Source organism: Lytechinus variegatus, chromosome 4 (assembly GCF_018143015.1).
Source record: "Lytechinus variegatus isolate NC3 chromosome 4, Lvar_3.0, whole genome shotgun sequence".
Taxonomy (NCBI): domain Eukaryota; kingdom Metazoa; phylum Echinodermata; class Echinoidea; order Temnopleuroida; family Toxopneustidae; genus Lytechinus; species Lytechinus variegatus.
Genome location: NC_054743.1, coordinates 21,974,996 through 21,991,233, shown reverse-complemented (window position 1 = coordinate 21,991,233; position 16,238 = coordinate 21,974,996). Strand labels below are relative to the sequence as shown.

The 16,238-nt window shown below is 36.3% G+C and overlaps 1 protein-coding gene across 1 annotated transcript in view; it reads left to right on the top strand.

Annotated features, from left to right (window-relative positions):
- Positions 1-16,238, top strand: part of LOC121413629 — a 67,315-nt gene that overhangs the window by 18,727 nt on the left and 32,350 nt on the right. Inside the window, exon 2 of the mRNA XM_041606535.1 lies at positions 1,863-1,937. The gene's annotated coding sequence lies outside the window, so the exon portion shown is untranslated. The remainder of the gene's footprint in view (positions 1-1,862; positions 1,938-16,238) is intronic.

Sequence of the window (16,238 nt, the reverse complement as noted above, 5' to 3'; positions counted from 1 at the left end):
CAAGCTTATTGAGTCCAGTTTTGTTTGTTTGTTTGTTGTTGTTTTAATGATTCTTTTGTATAATATTATTATTATTATTATTAAAATCTTACTAGTATGTATTATTTACATATGTTGTTATATTTACGAAATACCAATGCGTTTTAATGGTCGTAGACCTGGTGTATATAGGAGCCGGGCCCGGGAGAAATCCAGACAAGAAATACAATCATGTAGCGTCCGGGGGAGGGGGTCCCCTAAAACAATATCATCACCCCTGCCCAGTCCCCTTTTTTACGGGATGTCAAGGTTTAAATTCAAAATAAATCTAATGAGCGTATCAGGCAATCGAAAATCTTTGTTTTGTTAGGGCTTTTCCTAGCTTAATTTCGATATTTCGGCAAATTGATCCAGAGAGCTTTGATGTTGGGAGGGGGTATAAAGCAGATGAAAGAATGAACTCAGAAGTTTCCTAAAATTTTGACATTTTGTAGTCTTTATCGAGAAGCCATCTTTTAAATAAAATAGGACAGATTATGGACTTAACAAAATCATCGAGGTCTTTTATAAATATTAATCATGTAGAAAGCTTATAGATGTTTCCTAAATTTTTGACATTTTGTAGTCTTCATCGAGAAGCCATCTTTTAAATAAAATAGGACAGATTATGGACTTAACAAAATCATCGAGGTCTTTTATAAATATTAATCATGTAGAAAGCTTATAGATGTTTCCTAAATTTTTGACATTTTGAAGTCTTCATCGAGAAGCCATCTTTTAAATAAAATAGGACAGATTATGGACTTAACAAAATCATCGAGGTCTTTTATAAATATTAATCATGTAGAAAGCTTATAGATGTTTCCTAAATTTATGACATTTTGTAGTCTTCATCGAGAAGCCATCTTTTAAATAAAATAGGACAGATTATGGACTTAACAAAATCATCGAGGTCTTTTATAAGTATTATTCATGTAGAAAGGTTATACATGATGAAGCAATAAAATGTAAAACAAAATGATGACATCATTCTTCGGTACGGCAGATTCAAATAAGCGAAACTCAACAGAAAACCGCATGCTCTGTTTTGAATAACTCTTCACAATGAACTTGCATGCCTTTTTATGTCGATCGAATGTAAACTGAATCTTCCCGTAAAACATGTTGGGCGAAGGGGGGGGGAGGTATGGTGGTATATTACTTTAACATAATTACTGCAGTAGATCTGGGTCCCGTAACACAAAGGTTAGCGATTGATCGCTAATTTGAAAGGCCGATTATGATTGGTTCATAGTCTACTCAGCAAAATGCGCATGCAACGATGATCTTGATTGGTCAGTTCAATTAGCGATTGATCGCTAATCTTAGTGTTACGGAGCCCAGGAGGTAAATTTACCAGTTAAGATAGTTAAGATCAAAAGTTTAATGTCTCTATCTAAGTGCTTATTCGAGGGCAGTGTCCCTCCCCCTATTCGCTTTGAACATTTAGCTTGAAAATACTCCCATCGCTTTTCTTCTTTGGAATCCAAACGTGATAAAGGATTCTTATCGGATTACAACACAAAAAGAGATCTCTAACAAATCACTCTCTGTGAATCCTTGCACTCCTTTCTCTGTATTACTTTTTGGATTCTTTAACTACAAAAAAAATATCTGAATAGGCTTGCAAGAGTTTTCAGAGCCGAAAATCCCAAGTTTGGAGATTAGTTTGCCTATTGTGAGCGCTCACACCCCGGTCACCAAACCGCTCGCTAAACATGCTCAACATGCTTAATGGCATAATGCACTCTTAAAAGCATGGTGTTCTCCTGTAGTTCACTCGCCTTTTCATTCATCTTTCGGATACGATTACAACTAGATCTATGTTCTCATTTCTTCAACAGTTCTCAAAGGATATGCTGGATATTTATAAATTGAGGAGTATTTCTGTACATCAGGCATTTTTACGTGTAATTTTGGTAAGTTTCATCTCGTTTATCCCATCTTTGGCGAACTAAACCTTCATAGATAAATAAAGTTCCTGAATGAGTATTCTCCATTTTATATGCCTACAACACCTTATAACTTTTCAACTAACTGTGTAAACAATGATTACGTTTTACAACATAGACACAACAAAATTTTCAGGCAAAGTTCAGCCAAGGGGCGGCGTCAAAGTCTTTTAATGTGTGGGTATGTGTGGGGGACTACCTAGCCCCCCCCCCCATTGAATTGCACAGGGAGTATAGAGTTCTGCGACCCATACCACTCTTGTTAATACACTTTCTTCTCATCTTTTTCTTATTCCTTTTTATTCCTCCCCTTCTTTTTCCGTAATAGTTGGAAAATCGCCGGGGTGGTTCCTTTTCCATGGCACCGCCCCTGATCCATCTAGATTATATTAGGCAGTGGATAACCCTGAAAAATAAAAGAAGGTTATAATTCGCAAATTATCCTGTATAATCATTATGACTAAAGTCTCCAATATTTGTGAAAATGTGTCAGTTTTCAGACATTTTCACTCTATTGAATTATCATTTAGCAAATCCATAGCAATAATGATGATTTGACTCTTAGAAATATATATGCACGGCACATGATAAACATACCTAGTGATATATCTCAGCCACATTTGCTTTTCGATGGTCGCACGGCGAGTCGAAAACAGCCGTTTTAATTCATTTTTTTGTAATAGCTACATGTATGTGATTTAAATAAAAATGAAAAAAACCCGACTGTTTTCGAATCGCCATATGGCCCCCGTAGAGCAAATGTGACTGAAATATCATCAGATGACATATACCGCAATTCATTTTTTTTATTCTTTTATGTTTTTTGTGGCAATGTATTAGCACGGGTTGTGGGTTGATGAATGAATAAATCAATGAACATGATGCAATTCACCATTTTCTGTAATCTCATAATTCAGACTCATTTATTTTTTAAGTTATGAGGTTATAAGCCTGCGTGTAAACTCACACGCTGTGTTACGTGATCCTGTTCCATACTGCAGTTTAGGATACATCACGATCTATCGATCTAATTTCAGCCCCCTCGGGCGACTACGACCCTGATTTATCAGGGGGTAAATCGATCATTCCGTGAATCCTCAAAACCTCTTCTTATCCACCCCCTCCCTCTTTCAGCCCCCTCTTTATCGCTCCCCCTTCCCCACTGTAAAAACTGTGGTGTTAATACTGACACCAGTTGATGTCGATAGAGGACCACACCCTGAGGTGTTAAATTTATACCCTAGAGATTGAACATAACACCAACGAGTATAAAATAATGTAACAACCAAGGTGTTGTAATAACTATGTTAAACTAACACTATCAATTTAACACTGGGATAAAATAATTGGTGTGGTCCTCTATGTACACCGGTTAACACCACAGTTTTTGCTGTGCACCCATTCTTAAATCTCTCTTCCCCATCCCTGTCTCCCATTTTAGTGCTCCCTCTCTCTCGTTTATTATCCTCTTTCCCAATCCATCAGCAACAATCTGATCAATGCGTAGATTTGGGGGGTTTCAGTCAAGATCTGGCGTAAGTTGAAATGAGGGCCAATCCATTACCCTATGCACATCTTTCATATTCTCTCTCCATGTCTACTCCACCAGACCGCTGGGAAAGCAAGACCTTTCATTTCTAACGCAGACCGATATCATGTATTTTATTTCTCACCCTTACTTCACCATCCTTCTCAATAGGTTTAACCCTTCTTGCAGTGTATCAGAATAATTCCGATACTTCGGCCTAAATCTTTATACCTGGATTGAAAAAATATATATGTAACTTATTTCGCATACGCCCTCTGTCGCATGTTTTTATTACTTTTTTTAATACTGAATTTTTGAAATCTACTATTATCATGTATGTATTTTTTTTGCGGGGGGGGTGGGGGTCATCGCAGGCTGTAATAAATCCATTATGATTGTTTTCATACGCGTCGATAAGTCTTTCTGTCCTGAAATGCGTGAGAGAGATCTTTAAAATGACCAGTCACCCTAGTGTTATGCTACAGCGAAATTGATGGCTGACTTAAAACTTAAGGGGATGTGTGTGTATGGGTGTGCATGATTTTTTTTTTATATATCTTGTTAATTATGACTAAACTGATCACAGCAGCATATTGAAAATCATAATATATTGCCCTTTCCATCAAACATGTCAAAACAATTTAGAACGAGATTCAAACTTTTGATGGGATAAGTAAGCATGTCGATAAATTGTTATTGATCATTTCCCTTATATTATTGTGTATTTCTCGTTTCCTCTACGATTTTTGCAATAAATAATACATATTTAGGTTAAAAGGTGGGAGAGAAATTTGAATGTATGTCAGTAATAAGTGAGATAGTGTTTTTCATAGCATGATATTTTGATAACCTAATAGCTACTGACCTCACCTTTCACTTTCAATTTCCTTTGCGAAATGAAGCGATCAGTAATGAAAATAAGCAGATCACTTCGTAGGTAAATGAGGCATTATTTCCCTACTTCTTAATCCGGTCAATAGTAAACAGATTCTTCATGAGGTCCCCCTTGGGTTGAGCACCACGTACACACTGATTTAGGCCAACCATTTTCACAAGATGTCTTATTTTGTGCCTTAGGGAAATGGGTTTCGATCGAGTATGTGCAGACGCCATTATGTATATCATAGAACATATATCACACCATTGTCAGAAAAATATGTATTGATTTTTGATTCTCCATCACGGATTTTAGTTGTCATGTGCTTTTATTAGACTGGTTTTGCAATATTTTACATGTTAAAAAAATGTTATACATTTTCTAAAAAAATTGCCTGCAAGAGCATTGCCAGGATCTTCGTTAGATATGGACATATACTAGTTTGCCGTTATCAAGAGCGGAATCTATATTTCCAGATATTTGCATTAAGGCCAATTAAATACATTCATTTTGAATGAAATCAATCAAGATTTTATACTCTTCGGAATTAGATACATCACACCTCTTGGATAAATTTACATGAAGCCAGTTGGCATTCTAAGATACATCATTACCAATACTTCGTAATGAATATTTTGAGGGCAAGTTATTTGCAAATGTGGTTTTGGGGTCCTCATAGTGGGGCCTTGACACCTTTATAAGATGACCAATGTCCCTACCATTCAGTATGATATGTGTTTGCTTAGGCCAATATTGAATATACATGTAGGCCTAAAATATAGCATTTTCTTTTGGATCAGCCTTTGCTAAATCACGAATATTATCATTCTATCAGCTGACCCGACTTCCATCATATTAATGGTCAACGATGACTTATAGTAAAGGTGTATTTGTAATCATGCTATGTTTGTGATTTAAATATTTGCTCATCTTACTGATTTTATTTCATCTGATAAACTTAATAGATTTAATAATGTTTAATAGATACTCCTCTTGTAATTTTCACACAGCAACAGCTTGTACTGTTATAGCTGGAGGTTGAATAAGAAGTAGATGGGTTGGAGAACAAATAGAATCACGTGACTGGAAATAGCTTTGGGGTTTTGATGCATCAAAATGTCAAGATAACCTCTAGTCTTTATCATGCACAATTCAATAACACGATTTTTCATATCTATCCCCCTCTATCTCTCATCTCCTTATCTCCATCTTTCTCTCTCGCTTCCTCCACCCTCCATCTCTCTCTCTTCCTCTCTCTACCTTCACATCTCTCTCTTCCCCCAAATCTTCCCCTCGTCCCTCAAAAGCAAATAAATAAGAATTTGAAATTTCTTGTGATTGTCAATATCATTCTTTTCCGATTCTGCTTGAAAATGCAAGGTATCGGTTCTTGATATTTTTATGACATATTTACAACACTGGCGTATTAAGGGGGCACAGCCGCCCCGTGCCCCCCCCCCCCTTGAGAGGCACTCTACAAATTTGTAATGTAAAAATGCCGTTAAAACAGAAGTGTGCCCCCCTCCCAATTTTGAAAGTAAATATTTTTTTTTCTTTCCTTGTTCATCTTTTTCGTGGACGAAATAGCCTTGGTAAAACCCCTTTTTATCCTGATTTATGGTGACTTAAAATAATTGCACACTCTAAAAATGTACTAGGCCTATAGCTAACATAATATCGGTGTTATGCAGTGTCTTCACGACCTCGCGTGACCCCATGACGTCAATGGGCGGGCATGGCCGGTGAACTCCCTGACAATGTAATACGAGTCGGGAATGAACGGGAAAAACACAAACACGATTGCCCATTTCACTGAACGAATAAAAGATAATGGAGCCAATATCTTACATTTTCAAACAGAAGCAGAAGAGATGGATTTTCATGGTGACATTCACATTATTATTACAATAGACTGCACAAGTTTAATGATATTCACATTTCGCAAGAAATAATTTGTTGGTTTTGGTCGGTGGTTAATTTTTACTGTACAACCACGAGGTTTATATGAAATAAACTTAATTGAAAAACAAAAAGGTCTAAAAAAATACATAGTATGTTATGTTGTTGGCTTGATAGTTAATAAAACTCGTTAATGTGAAGATGAAACATCTTCCAAAATATGAAAGATGTAAGTAGAATTATTATTATCATTTTAGTGTATTTATAGTAATTGGGATTTTTACGAGGCATGAACCGCGATATTACTAGACATTTTTTCCTCTCTCTCTCCCTGTCTCTCTGTCCGTCTCTTCCTCTCTCATTCTTTCCTCCTCTCCTTCTCATTAGCTTTATCACTCTATTTATATCTCTACCTCTCTTCCATCACTTTCTCTATATTTCTTCCATTCTCTTCTACCTCTATGTCTTCCCCCATCTTTTTCTTTTTATTTTTCCCCTCTCTCTCTCTTCCACTAATATTCCTCGTTCCCCCTTCCAGCCCCTCTCTACCGTTTACTCGATCTATATGCCCTCTCTTCCTTCCTCATGGCATCACAATATGAAGGACATGACCCCCTAATCTACCTAACTCAGAATGAGGTCCGATCGATCGTTTGCTTTCAAGCAGTTCGATATCCTCCAAGCTCATCTCTCTAACCATCCATCATGGGCTAATCATAAGTTACTTACTTTGAGATTCGTTCTCGAAGGCCACCCCCCCCCCCTTTCTCTACCTCCTTCAATCTCCCTCTAGATATATGTCTTTCTATCTATATTATCTATCATTCTATCTACATTATATATGTCTATCTCTATACCCCCCTCACTTTATTAAACTTTTGTGTGTATTCATTTTATCAAATACGTTTACACTTTGTGCGTTTATTTAATTCTCAGAGGGGATGATAATATAATATTCCTATTTTGTATTATATTGGGGGTTCTTGCACTGACCCCTATAAAAAGGTAGCTGCTTCATCGTTTGATTTGGTTTAAAAGACTAAAAAAATACCGTATAACATCTCTCTAATTTTGCAAGAGATAGAGAGAGAGTAACATTTTATTCCTTACTTTGTAAATTTGTGTTGAATTATGGAATAAAAAAAGAATAAATATGGCTCCATTAGCCTGCGTGGTATACATTCTAATCCGAATGGGAAAGGGATTCAACTCCTCTCTGTCTCATTTGCCTTTCTCCTTCGGTCTCCCTCTTTCGCCCACCCCCCCCCCCCCCCCCCACCCCTCCTCTGCTCCCAACGTTAAATCCGTTTCACAAGGGGAATCTTTACCTGTCAAGGCAGGTTACCCGTTAAACAGTTGAAGGGCTTTTGACTATCTTCGTTGTATCCTCTTGACGTGGAAGAAGCATTGACGTACGTCCCTTGGAATTATTGACTCTCCTCCTCCCCCTCCTTCTTCTCCTTCTTCCCCCTTCTCCACCTCTCTCTTGAGAACTCTCTCTCGCACTCTCTTAAGAATCAACTTCAGAATCTGCAACACTTCACTCTTAATGTACCCATTTAAAGTCTTAACACCACTTTGGTGCTTAATTCTTCATTCTTTGGTGTGCCTCTTAAACGGATCAGGCGTTTATTTTATTCCCTCGGGCTCTTCCAGGTTAGTCGAGTCTACTTCTCTCTCTCCCCCTCCCATACTCCCTCTCTATATCACACACTCTCTCTCTTTCTTTCTCCCTCTGCTCTCTTCTCTTTTTCGGTAAACTTCTTTTCGTATCTCTGACACATTCACCTTTAATCTAGCCGTGAAAATCTGAATGCCACTTTACTTTTTGAGAGTTCGTTGAGATGATGCGTCTATCGCAAGTCCCAGGGGCCCTTTCCTCACAAACATTCCCTTTCGCTCTCTCTCTCTCTCTCCACCCCCCCCCCCCCCCCCCCCGTCATATTTTTCTCCTTTTGCCGAAATATACCATCGTGCTGAGAGCGACTATTCAAGAAACCGGGGTTTTAACACAGGTTTCTTCTTCTTAATTCATTGATTGCTTTTGACTTGAAGATACAAAAAATCAAACGATGATTCATGAGAAATTTTGAATAAATTATCATTTCTGTTCGATTTGGGTTCAACAAATAATGGGGGTAAATTTGGAAATGATTAGACAATTTATTTTGAAGCCCTCTATTTTGATTTAAAATTATTTATTGCAACATATTTTTAACAATAATGCAATTCTCGTGCTTGTTTGTTTCTATTGCATTTTTTTTATTATTATTGTTGTTGTTTGCCCCACACTACTTTTTTCTGGTATTAAAAGTTTGTCATTATACTTCCACGGCTGTTCTCATAAACCTCAACACTGTTTCCTCCATTTTCCCTTTCTCCACCCTACATCTGCCGCCCCCTCCTTCTCCCTTTCTCTATCTCCCCATCTCTACTTTCCACCAGTGCCTCTCCTCCTCTCTCTTTTCTTTCCTCTCTATCTCTCTCCTCTTTCTTTTTTCCTTTGCTGTCTTCAATCGAATCCTACTCTGAAGACGTTGATGGATAAGATGCTTTCAAACAGGTTGGATAAGTTCCGTTGCTCATCGATCACTTAAGAAAGGTCAGGAAATTCAGCAGAATGTCATAATTTCCCGCTCGAACTCGCCACTTGGTGCCTCGAGATATCTCTGTGCCGATTAAGATGGTATATCAAAATTTAAATATTCACATTTTTTTTATTAATCTGCGCCCCGTTCTCGTAGTTTTATGTAAATAACTCTTCGCTAATTTAACTACTGTTGACAGAAAAACACTTAACGAATTGTGTCGTAACCGGTTTGCGATATAGTTGGTATAAATTTGAATTTATGAAGCACTATTGTGAAAGCCCTAGTAAGACTGGTTGACGGGTCTACAAACTGACGCTGTCTCGTTCATGTCATTTGGGATGACACAAAAGTCGTCATTGTGTGCGCATGTGCGTAACTCATCCGAACCAGATTTGGAAATTTAGATTTGATATTCCAACCCCCACCCCCACCATTTTTTCAGTCATAACCAAGGCGCACTAGAATTTATTTAGTATTTACTTCGAATTTATTCACAATAAAATGTTATCCGTAGCTGGTGTTTTCAACAGAAATCAAGGGAGAGTATCAGATTTTCGTCGATAAGCTCTTGTTTTAGAGATTGTTTAGGCATATGAAAAATTGAACGATTTTCGAGGTCTTGAAAAGATAATCCCGTTCACTTTGTTCTGAGGTTCCCATCTGACATTATCCATAAGATATCGTCTCACTGGAAATCCATTCTCGATCTCCAGAATCTCTGCCCGGTTGGAAACCATTTTGTTTTTAAGATTTTGGTTTACATGGTCTAGAAACCCGGCTTATTGACCGATATCGAATGGAGCGATAGCAATCTCCAGTTTGGTATATCTACAGACGATCCGCCACCACGCAATATTGAATGTTTTTGCCAGTGTACGATGATGTTGCATTGTATTGGCTAGATACACCATCGAGTCTCTTCAGGATGGAATGACATTCGCTATGGTGGCTGCGAATCGATAATAGAATTCTTATCTTTCTTCTTCTCCGTCTTCGCTCTTATTTACAGGTTCACTGATTTGTCAACTTATTCATTTTTTTTAAATAATATTTTAAGAAAGTAAACATGCTATTTCAAATCGCATGTTTGGGTTATAAGGTCAAGAGGCTTACAAAATTGCTTGTGTTGAACAAGGTCTGAAAACAGTCCCATATGCATTTACAAAAAATGGCGACATTAATATGATTCTTATTTTCATCGGATTTAAACTTTCGGGGACTGGGTCATGTCATTTCATTTTCTATCAATGGTATCTTCTTGAACTGCAATTCATTTCAGAATTTCTTTTCATTTTCATGTATCGATGATGTTACTGGTCAATATTTGTTAATATATAAAATAAAACGCAGAAAATGGCGCCATGTATTACAATTTTGCCTTCATTTCACTTTTTAAGGTCATGACACTCTGCATAGGGGAGAAGACTGGTATAGACTCAGTTTCTTTACCCCTCTTTGTATTCTTTCCTCTTATCCCATCATTTTCCTTTTCTCTTGTCGTTATCCCAGCTTGCTCGAAGTTTACAATGGTGCTGTTCAAATATTTTGTTCGTCTGCTTGTCACCGCAATACTCGATCCTCGTTCACGATGGCTGGATATGGATATGTATCTTGAAATAGGATCCCTTTATAAAATGTCAGGTGGCTTCCTCTCTTCGTCTTTATTTGAATATTCTGTGCAATCTATGCTTCTCGTTTACCATATTTATATTTCGCCTTGTGTCATAGACAGAACATATATAGTCACGTGTATTATCAATAGGCGAAATTTTAGGCAACAAAAAATTTGACTTTCCTCGTGTTTTATTCCTAAAAAAAGGTTAAGCAAGAGAACAACATGAATAGTAGGATTTTCATAAAGATTCAACTTTGGGCAAATTTGACTTGTGTACAAATAAAAAGTTATACATGTATGTAAATGGAAATTTTCTCAAAGTAGTGTGTTTGAACAGCACTAGACAATGATCACATCTTTTTAAACATGTGAAAATGCGATGCTGTGAAACCCAACATTGCGACAGTGATTAATCCTGTTTGACAATGTAGGTAAGATTTGTTTGACGTTTTATCTGAAAAGAGTTGCTATGCTAATAAAACTACAAATCATCAAAATTTGTCAGATCTCGCAACTTGTTGGACAAATTTTGATGACATTGCTCCTCTAGCCCTTTTTAGCGATATCTGCTGTATCTACCTTTTTTCTGTATAGGATTTTCTTCTACTTCTCTTTTGGTTTTCAGCGGATCTTCACCATGATGATGATCGTCATCATCTGACCATCTACTTCCTCTTTAAATACAATCCGGTCATTTCTACCACCAATCGTCAAGTGGTCCTTATCCTGAGGTGTTAAATTTACACCTCCATTACACTAACATGACTAAAGAGTGTAAAACAACTCTCATGGGTGTTGAACTAACGTTGTAAATGTAATACCGAAGATAAATGACTGGTACGGCCCTCTATGTGTGCGTCAGTTAGCATCACATTTTCTTTTTCTCTTTTTTTTGTTGAGTACGGTATCTCGCAATATGAAAGGCAAATTGTAATAGATCCCCGTTTCTGAACTTTACCCGCTTTGCCTGATCGAAGATACCTTAGTTTCACCTTTACACATGTAATACCCCCCCCCCCCAGCTCTCTTTCACTATCCGTCCATCTGCTAACGAACTGCCAAGGTGTAGAGCACTAATGAATAATACAGAAGCAGGCCGACAGATGTCGGTCATTCTCTAAAAAACAAATAAAGATATTTTTCAGAGACACCATCCATCATCAGCTTTTACTGACCGTGATCTAATCATGGTGATGACATTGTCAATAATTCAGCACTATTCTCATCCGTGAGAAAAACCAGGGTTATTTCGAAAGTTCAGGTGGTGCAACCATAATATCATCCCTTGGGCTGATGCAATCGCAACCCCCTCAAAAAAATAATATAAAGATAATATTAAAAATAATGATAGTAATAAATCAACCAATCAATAAAAAATAATAAATAAAGCAATACAAAATCAAAATAGAAGTGAAAAATGGTAATATAAACTAATTAATTAATAAAAAATAATATTAAGTGAAATAAATAAATCTATGAATTAAGATATATAATATATAATAAAATAAAAAAATAAATAGATGAATAAAAAATAAAACAATAAAAATAAAATACGAAATCCGTTTTCATTAAGAATCATGTCAGTTTGATTTTAATCATTATTTTGACCAAAATAAACAAGTCTATAAAGTAGGAATATAATTTTTAAGGGGGGGTTATTTCTTTTTTTACGAAGAAATCATTTAAAATTCTGTGTAGAATTCACGTGTACAATATCAGCATCGGTATATGACATGTGAGCTCAATTCAGGATCAATATCTGGTGACCTGACTGTTCTAGAAATGCTCGGATTCATTATCTGGTCAACGAATTCCTTACTGATATTTGTTTTTCATTTTCCAGTCAATATTATGTCAGTCGTGTCACTCGTAATCTGGAACCGCTTTTATTTTTACTTTTAAACTGACACTGCTTATTCTAAATCGGTTAACCCGGTGCTTAAAGTCTCATAAATAATGTTATAATGCTAAAATAATGCTAAAGTAATAACTAACTACAGATGATATAATAATCATGATCTTTGTTTTTTTTATAGTATGCATAATTATGTATGTACAATATTGGTTACTATTTTAAACTTTAACTGAATTTATATTTTAAATAATGTTTATTGCATCCGTTTTTCAACGATATTATGAGCTTGCTTTGTAAAGTTTGAGCATAGGTTAGGATTTCAATACACCTGCCGTGCTACATTATTTTTAGCATGTCTGCAAACCGTTGTATGACATGCTACACTGTAAAAACTGTGGTGTTAAATCTGACACCCGATTGGTGTTAATAGAAGACCACACCCTTAGGTGTTAAAATTAAAATTACACCCTAGAGATTGAACATAACAACAAAGAGTGTAAATGTAACGACCAAAGGTGTTGTAATAACACCTATAGGTGTAAAACTAACACCACCAATTTAACACCGGTGTAAAAGAACTGGTGTGTTCCTCTATGTACACCGGTTAACACCACAGTTTTTGCTCTGTATATTTGAGATAATTTAATGACGATTTGCAGGAAATTCTTCATCCTCACTTGTCATGGCAAATAGTTAGCTTCACACCGCGCTTTATTTTGATAGTAAAACTATTTAGATCCCCAGTGCCACTCCCGTCTCAAAAACTCCAGTGCCTTGTAGCCTCACATCCCAAATGGCGTAGTTTGGTTTATGACAACATTCCCGGGGCTTTTATAAATAAACACAAAGCGGTCAGACGAAAATGGGGCATACACTTCGCCCGTCAGGTGGTTGTACTTCCGTTAGGAAAGATCTAACATCCTGTGCCTTGAATTCACTACGAAGTAGTGATGGCAGGCAGCAAGCTTAAAGTTAGAGACAAACATTGATTTGACTTTAAAATAAAATACGAGCTTCAAGGTCAAACTTTTTCACATGTGTCTTTGACATGTTACAAACATAAAGCCCAGAAAAAAAATCTCGTCTGAAAATAATTAGTGCTTCAAAAAAGAGAAGTATAACATGACCGGAAACACCATATTAATTTCATTACATACACTATATGTATTGTATTTACATGTAAGACGCGAAATTATAAAATCGTGATTGCGTTGTACTTGTAGCTTTTCATTCTCTCTAATGGTTATTTTCAGGGTTTTCCATATACAATCATGTTTCATCTTGGTTTGATAATCTGTTAAATCGGCTGTTCACAAAGTAAGCCAATGCCTTTAAGAGGAAAGGGGTCACTCATTTCAAGTGACTCCATCCAGTTTATCTCCTTCGGATTCAAATAGACGGGCCGTATACACTTAAGATTGAGAGGGGATAAAATCAACCCCATGTCCTCATCCTTCATTTTCAATTTTCGTTTGAAATCCCACATCGGTGAGATGTATCAATTTTTGCAGTGTTAGAAATTTATCATTTTCTCTTTCGCAACGGGCTTTTTTTTTTCACTCTTCTCCCTTCTCTGTTTAGGTCTCTCCTTATCTGTTTCTCACCTCCCCTCTTTTCCATTCTTTCTCTTCCCTGTTCTCCATCTCTCTCTCTCTTTCCTCTCTGTTGTTGACATCACCTCCCCCTCCATATGTTTTTCGTTATTATTTGCACAATTGAATCCCCTTAATATTTTTATTGCAAGGCAAACTATCATACACAGATTATTCTAATTAACACAACAGCTTCGCTAACTTTTTTTCAAACCTCTATACGAGATTGGATATAAAATCTCTTGAAAGAAATCGGAAAACATCAATATGTTTTTTCACAAAGTATCGGTAAGACAACTCATCACTATGTTTACATCTACCTTAGATAACTCAATAATGTTCGAATTCATTTATCATTCAGGCAACTTAATCACTACTTTTATATATACCGTAAATTAGGAGGATATTTCTACTCGAAAGAGCTTTTTACTTGTTTAAATCATGTTGATGATTAATTTTGACCAATAAAGATTTAAAGAAGAACAAAAACAATTTTTTCTGATGACAGAAATAAAACAGGTAAATCAAAGTAAATAAGCATGTGTTCGAAGATGACAGACCAGACAAGCTAACGATAGAGGTAAAATATGCCTTTGTTACCAACTTTTAACTTGAATGACAATGAACATAGCCCCTACACTATTTTCATATCTTCCTTAGATTACAAGAAAGATTTAAGTTTTAAGTTTTAGTTTGTTATCAAAAATAGAACATTAATGGGGCAATCGATGTTGACGAGGTTAATAAGTTTTTTTTTCAAGTTTTTGTCACCGTACATGTGAGACAAGAAAGTATCAAAGTAATGCCAAGGGACTTTTCAATACAAGACAAGTGATGGCGCCATTCATGTAGTGCTATTCTAGAGTGTCAAAGATGGTGAGAGCAAATTGAAATAGGAAGAGGTGAGGAGGAGGGAAAAGTAAAGAGAGGGAGGAAATACAGAGGTGGAGATATAGAGAGATGGGATGAATTGCCTGAGGAGATATATGACATTTATAGGAGAGAAGTGGAGATGTATTACACTTTTAGGTATGTTTGTTTTTAAATAATTTTTGTTTATTCATCCAAAAATAGTGGACGATTTTTGTTTTTCCAGTTCAGTTTAAAGAGGTCTTAGACCGTCAGGATTTTGATTTGTTGTTGATTTATTTGGAACTTATCATAAAATATACCTTTATATTCAAACTTGCTTTTCGATAACACACACTTTTAAGGTCTCTCCGCCCAAATCATCTCGAATATTCAGCGCATTTAATGATGTAACGCTGTCATACATCATAAATCAGCATGCTTGGTGGCTGCATTTAGAATAAGACGAGGCTTCGGTACCATTTTATGATTTTCCCCTTCTTTTAAATGCGTGGTATAGTTGTCCCGTCCTCTCGCGATAATGTTTGTTCTATGTAAATCTGCACAAACAGTTTGCGTTTCGTATTACGGGGCAATAGTCGTGAAACGTGACACAAAACGTGATAACTAGTTCATCAGACTTTCCTGTAGGTAGCTACTGTCCTTTATGTCTAATAGCATTTCAATGCATATGCAGCATAGGTTTAGATTATGTGGGCATTGGTGGTCGCACTGGCCACCCCCATGAAAATATTGAAGGTCAACATGAACAAATTTGTAGTGTGCATTGTTTTTGCAAATATTATGCTTAAAAAAGCATTGGAAAGTTTATAAAACAATTGAATTTGGCATAAAAATAAAAATAACCCTACAATGTGTCAACATTTCGGCGCTTATCGAGGACACACCTTTGTTTCATACACATTTGCGCGCGGAGCTTGCCTAAAATTCTTGACATTTTTTGTCACTTTTGCTTCGAAACCTAGCGACGCTTCTTTCTGTGCTATACCTGCATGGTGAATTATGTATTTTGTATTGAGTATTATTATTATAAACGTAGTGCGATACGGCACCAGTAAAATATAGAATTATTCAATTTGCGATGATTATTCGCATTCGCAAATTTTAACACAATCAAAATTACTCTATTTTTGTCCAGCTAATGTCCGTCTGTAAACTTTTGTCTGCACCCGCCCTCCCTCGTTATATATGTGTTTTTTTTTCATTTGTCTTCAATCCTTGCTTCGAGACTTATTAATCCTTCAGACGTCAGAAATATATTGTATTAACACCTCTTCTTCGAGGAAATTGATGTAGATACCGAATTGCGCCTTCAGCAAGGTCTTACTGAAATAATCATATTTGCTTACATTATATATTTATATGTTATCTCACGCTTTACACAACATTCAGTGAAGAAAGGGAAAGTTAAAAAGGGATGATGATCTTGGAGACTTTCTTC